The sequence below is a fragment of the Ambystoma mexicanum genome, chromosome 4q (genome assembly GCF_040938575.1).
Source record: "Ambystoma mexicanum isolate Mex_15411 chromosome 4q, UKY_AmexF1_1, whole genome shotgun sequence".
Classification (NCBI taxonomy): domain Eukaryota; kingdom Metazoa; phylum Chordata; class Amphibia; order Caudata; family Ambystomatidae; genus Ambystoma; species Ambystoma mexicanum.
In genome coordinates this window covers 433,796,130-433,802,690 of record NC_090928.1, presented here as the reverse complement: position 1 = coordinate 433,802,690, position 6,561 = coordinate 433,796,130, and the positions used below count along the sequence as shown (strand labels likewise).

The 6,561-nt window shown below is 35.7% G+C and overlaps 1 non-coding gene across 1 annotated transcript; it reads right to left on the bottom strand.

Annotated features, from left to right (window-relative positions):
- Nucleotides 1–4,508: 4,508 nt before the first annotated feature.
- TRNAC-GCA (transfer RNA cysteine (anticodon GCA)) lies at nucleotides 4,509–4,580 on the bottom strand. The gene has a single exon. It is a non-coding gene; the product is annotated as a tRNA-Cys (tRNA).
- Nucleotides 4,581–6,561: the final 1,981 nt, after the last annotated feature.

The window sequence follows — 6,561 nt, the reverse complement described above, 5'->3', positions numbered from 1 at the left end:
GCAAGAATTCATACATTTCATATCACATGTAGATCTTGGAACATGGAAAAAAACTTTTGTCAAATGCACAAATTCTGCAAAACGTAACTGCTACTCTACTAGAGTTTGTTGATTTTGTGCTAAGAGCATAGTTAAACCCAATTGCTCATTGTTTTTTATATGAAATGATGATATATCCTTTTGTTTCTTACAGTACATTGGGTTGAAAAACATTTTAACAGGATCTATTGACAAGGGTATATGGTTATGAAACAGGGACTTCTTGAATTGCACTCCTACGCTCTACCACTGAGTTAAACCCTTGAATGTTGAAAACTGCCCTTTTTTAAAAAGGTGATAGAGTGGGTGACTCGATGGAACGTGTAGAACTAATGACATCAGTGCACTTCTGGTCAGCTGTACAAATTAATACATTTCGTTAAGGGCATATTATTGGTTTCCACCACAGTTTTATAACCTTCATATGAGCTTTCAATTGACTATTTCAAACTGATAATATGACCAGTAGAACTTGGATGAATGTAATACACAGCTTGTATCATACAAAGAAATCCGAAACAGCTTAATAGTGTTTACCCTATGTTTCAGGAGATGATCAGGAGTATTTCAAATGTAGAAATGTGTTGCACATTACATAAAATGCTAAGATTGTAAATGTTTTCTTCAATTTATTTAAAAAAATATTTCTACAGGTAAAACAGTTGGACAAGAGGGCACACAGATTTGAACTAGGGACCTCTTGATCTGCAGTCAAATGCTCTACCACTGAGCTATACCCCCAGTTCTAAAATGTTAACTTTTTTTTATTCAGTAATATGTACACAGTGGAAGCAACATGCAATCACCATCAAAGCAATGCATTTTCAGCCACCAAACCCTCCTTATAAGTATAAGGGGTACAAAAGATGCCCTTTATCTGCCTTGGTAAAATACAGTGAGGTTTCCAGTGCAAGAATTCATACATTTCGTATCACATGTAGATCTTGGAACATGGAAAAAAACTTTTGTCAAATGCACAAATTCTGCAATACGTAACTGCTTCTCTACTGCAGTTTGTTGATTTTGTGCTAAGAGCATAGTTAAACCTAATTGTTCATTGTTTTGTATATGAAATGATGACATATCTTATTGTTTCTTACAGTGCATTGGGTTGAAAAACATTTTAACAGGATCTATTGAAGAGGGTATGTGGTTATGAAACAGGGACTTCTTGAACTGTACTCCTACGCTCTACCTCTGACATAAACCCTTGAATGCTGAAAACTGCCCTTTTTTAAAAAAGTGATAGAGTGGGTGACTGTATGGAACTTGTAGAACTATTGACATCAGTGCACTTCTGGGCAGCTGAACAAATTAATACATTTCATTAAGGGCATATTATTGGTTTCCACCACAGTTTCATAACATTCATGTGAGCTTCCAATGGACTATTTCAAACTGATCATATCACCAGTAGAACTTGGGTGAATGTCAAACACAGCTTGTATCATATGAAGAAATCCTAAACAGTTTCAAGGTGTTTACCCTATGTTTCAGGAGATGATCAGGAGTATTTCAAATGTAGAAATGTGTTGCTCATTACATAAAATGCTAAAATTGTAAATGTTTTCTTCAATTTATTTAATTAAAAAAATATTTCTACAGGTAAAACAGTTGGACCCGGGGGCACCCAGATATGAACTAGGGACCTCTTAATCTGCAGTCAAATGCTCAACCACCGAGCTATACCCTGAGTTCTAAAATGTTTACCTATATTAATTCAGGAATATGTACAAAGTGGATGCAACATGCAATCACCATCAAAGCAATGCATTTTCAGCCACCAAACCCTCCTTATTACTATAAGGGGTACACAAGATGTCCTTTATCTGCCTTGCTAAAATACAGTGAGGTTTCCATTGCAAGAATTCATACATTTCGTATCACATGTAGATCTTGGAACATGGAAAAAAAAACTTTTGTCAAATGCACAAATTCTGCAAAACGTAACTGCTTCTCTACTGCAGTGTGTTGATTTTGTGCTAAGAGCATAGTTAAACCCAATTGTTCATTGTTTTGTATATGAAATTATGATATATCTTATTGTTTCTTACCGTGCATTGGGTTGAAAAAAGTTTTAACAGGATCTATTGAAGAGGTTATATGGTTATGAAACAGGGACTTCTTGAACTGCACTCCTACCCTCTACCACTGACATAAACCCTTGAATGCTGAAAACTGCCCTTTTTTAAAAAAGTGATAGAGTGGGTGACTGTATAGAACTTGTAGAACTAATGGCATCAGTGCACTTCTGGTCAGCTGTACAAATTAATACATTTCATTAAGGGCATATTATTGGTTTCCACCACAGTTTTATAACATTCATATGAGCTTCCAATGGACTATTTCAAACTGATAATATCACCAGTAGAACTTGGGTGAATGTAATACACAGCTTGTATCATACGAAGAAATCTGAAACAGCTTAATGGTGTTTACCCTATGTTTCAGGAGATGATCAGGAGTATTTCAATTGTAGAAATGTGTTGCTCATTACATAAAATGCTAAGATTGTAAATGTTTTCTTTAATTTATTTAATTAAAAACAAACTCTACAGGTACAACAGTTGGACCACGGGGCACCCAGATTTGAAGTAGGGACCTCTTGATCTCCAGTCAAATGCTCTACCACTGAGCTATACACCCAGTTCTAAAATATTCACCTTTATTAATTCAGTAATATGTACAAAGTGGAAGCAACATGCAATCACCATCAAAGCAATGCATTTTCAGCCACCAAACCCTCCTTATAAGTATATGGGGTGCGAAGGATGTCCTTTATCTGCCTTGGTAAAATACAGTGAGGTTTCCATTGCAAGAATTCATACATTTCGTATCACATGTAGATCTTGGAACATGGAAAAAAAAACTTTTGTAAAATGCACACATTCTGCAAAACTTAACTGCTTCTCTACTGCAGTTTGTTGATTTTGTGCTAAGAGCATAGTTAAACCCAATTGTTCATTCTTTTTTTTTTATATGAAATGATGATATATCCTATTGTTTCTTACAGTGCATTGGGTTGAAAAACATTTGAACAGGATCTATTGAAGAGGGTATATGGTTATGAAACAGGGACTCCTTGAACTGCACTCCTACCCTCTACCACTGACATAAACCCTTGAATGCTGAAAACTGCTCTTTTTAAAAAGGTGATAGAGTGGGTGACTGTATGGAACTTGTAGAACTAATGACATCAGTGCACTTCTGGTCAGCTGTACAAATTAATACATTTCATTAATGGCATATTATTGGTTTCCACCACAGTTTTATAACATTCATATGCGCTTCCAATGGACTATTTCAAACTGATAATATCACCAGTAGAACTTGGGTGAATGTAATACACAGCTTGTATCATACGAAGAAATCCGAAACAGCTTAATGGTGTTTACCCTATGTTTCCGGAGATGATCAGGAGTATTTCAAATATAGAAACGTGTTGCTCATTACATAAAATGCTAAGATTGTAAATATTTTCTTCAATTAAAAAAATATTTCTACAGGTGCAACAGTTGGACCAGGGGGCACTCAGATTTGAACGAGGGACCTCTTGATCTGCAGTCAAATGCTCTACCACTGAGCTATACCTGCAGTTCTAAAATGTTCACCTTTATTAATTCAGTAATATGTACAAAGTGCAAGCAACATGCAATCACCATCAAAGCAATGCATTTTCAGCCACCAAACCCTCCATATAAGTATATGGGGTGCGAAGGATGTCCTTTATCTGCCTTGGTAAAATACAGTGAGGTTTCCATTGCAAGAATTCATACATTTCGTATCACATGTAGATCTTGGAACATGGAAAAAAAATTTTGTCAAATGCACAAATTCTGCAAAACGTAACTGCTTCTCTACTGCAGTTTGTTGATTTTGTGCTAAGAGCATAGTTAAACCCAATATTTCATTGTTTTTTACACAAAATGATGATATATCCTATTGTTTCTTACAGTGCATTGGGTTCAAAAATATTTTACAGGATCTATTGAAGAGGGTATATGGTTATGAAACAGGGACTTCTTGAACTGCACTCCTACGCTCTACCACTGACATAAACCCTTGAATGCTGAAAATTGCCCTTTTTAAAAAAAGTGATAGAGTGGGTGACTGTATGGAACTTGTAGAACTAATGACATCAGTGCACTTCTGGGCAGCTGTACAAATTAATACATGTTATTAATGGCATATTATTGGTTTCTACCACAGTTTTATAACTTTCATATGAGCTTCCAATGAACTATTTCAAACTGATAATATTACCAGTAGAACTTGGGTGAAGGTAATACACAGCTTGTATCATACGAAGAAATCAGAAACAGCTTAATGGTGTTTACACTATGTTTCAGAAGATGATCAGGAGTATTTCAAATGTAGAAATGCGTTGCTCATTACATAAAATGCTAAGATTGTAAATGTTTTCTTCAATTTATTTAAAACAATATTTCTACAGGTACAACAGTTGGACCAGGGGGCACCCAGATTCGAACTAGGGACCTCTTGAACTGCAGTCAAATGCTCTACCACTGAGCTATACCCCCAGTTCTGAAATGTTCACCTTTACTAATTCAGTAATATGTACAAAGTGCAAGCAACATGCAATCACCATGAAAGCAAAGCATTTTCAGCCACCAAACCCTCCTTATAGGTATATGGGGTGCGAAGGATGTCCTTTATCTGCCTTGGTAAAATACAGTGAGGTTTCTATTGCAAGAATTCATACATTTTGTATCACATGTAGATCTTGGAACATGGAAAAAAAACTTTTGTCAAATGCACAAATTCTGCAAAACGTAACTGCTTCTCTACTGCAGTTTGTTGATTTTGTGCTAAGAGCATAGTTAAACCCAATTGTTCATTGTTTTTTATATGAAATGATTATATATCCTATTGTTTCTTACAGTGCATTGGGTTGAAAAACATTTTAACAGGATCTATTGAAGAGGATATATGGTTATGAATCAGGGACTTCTTGAACTGCATTCCTACGCTCTACCACTGAGTTAAACCCTTGAATGCTGAAAACTGCCCTTTTTAAAAAGGTGATCGAGTGGGTGACTGTATGGAACTTGTAGAACTAATGACATCAGTGAACTTCTGGTCAGCTGGAGAAATTAATACATTTCATTAAGGGCATATTTCTGGTTTCCACCACAGTTTTATAACGTTCATATGAGCTTCCAATGGACTATTTCAAACTGATAATATCACCAGTAGAACTTCGGTGAATGTAATACACAGCTTGTATCATACGAAGAAATCCGAAACAGCTTAATGGTTTTTACCCTATGTTTCCAGAGATGATCAGGAGTATTTCAAATGTAGAAATGTGTTGCTCATTACATAAAATGCTAAGATGGTAAATGTGTTCTTCAATTTATTTAATTAAAAAAATATTTCTACAGGTAAAACAGTTGGAGAAGGGGGCACCCAGATTTGAACTAGCGATCTCTTGATCTGCAGTCAAACGCTCTACCACTGAGCTATACCCCCAGTTCTAAAATATTCACCTGTATTCATTCAGTAATATGTACAAAGTGCAAGCAACATGCAATCACCATCAAAGCAATGCATTTTCAGCCACCAAACCCTCCTTATAAGTATAAGGGGTACAAAAGATGTCCTTTATCTGCCTTCGTAAAATACAGTGAGGTTTCCAGTGCAAGAATTCATACATTTCGTATCACATGTAGATCTTGGAACATGGAAAAACAAACTTTTGTCAAATGCACAAATTCTGCAAAATGTAACTGCTTCTCTACTGCAGTTTGTTGATTTTGTGCTAAGATCATAGTTAAACCCAATTGTTCATTGTTTTATATATGAAATGATGATATATCCTATTGTTTCTTACAGTGCATTGGGTTAACAAACATTTTAACAGGATCTATTGAAGAGGGTATATGGTTATGAAACAGGGACTTCTTGAACTACACTCCTACGCTCTACCACTGACATACACCCTTGAGTGTTGAAAACTGCCCTTTTTTAAAAAAAGTGATAGAGTGCGTGACTGTATGGAACTTGTAGAACTAATGACATCAGTGCACTTCTGGTCAGCTGTACAAATTAATACATTTCATTAAGGGCATATTATTGGTTTCCACCACAGTTTTATAACATTCATATGAGCTTCCAGTGGACTATTTCAAATTGATAATATCACCAGTAGAACTTGGGTGAATGTAATACACAGCGTGTATCATATGAAGAAATCCGAAACAGCTTAATGGTGTTTACCCTATGTTTCAGGAGATGATCAGGAGTATTTCAAATGTAGAAATGTGTTGCTCATTACATTAAATGCTAAGATTGTAAATGTTTTCTTCAATTTATTTAATTAAAAAAATATTTCTACAGGTGCAACAGTTGGACCAGGGGGCACTCAGATTTGAGCTAGGGACCTCTTGATCGGCAGTCAAATGCTCTACCACTGAGCTATACCCGCACTTCTAAAATGTTCACCTTTATTAATTCAGTAATATGTACATTGTGCAAGCAACATGCAATCACCATCAAAGC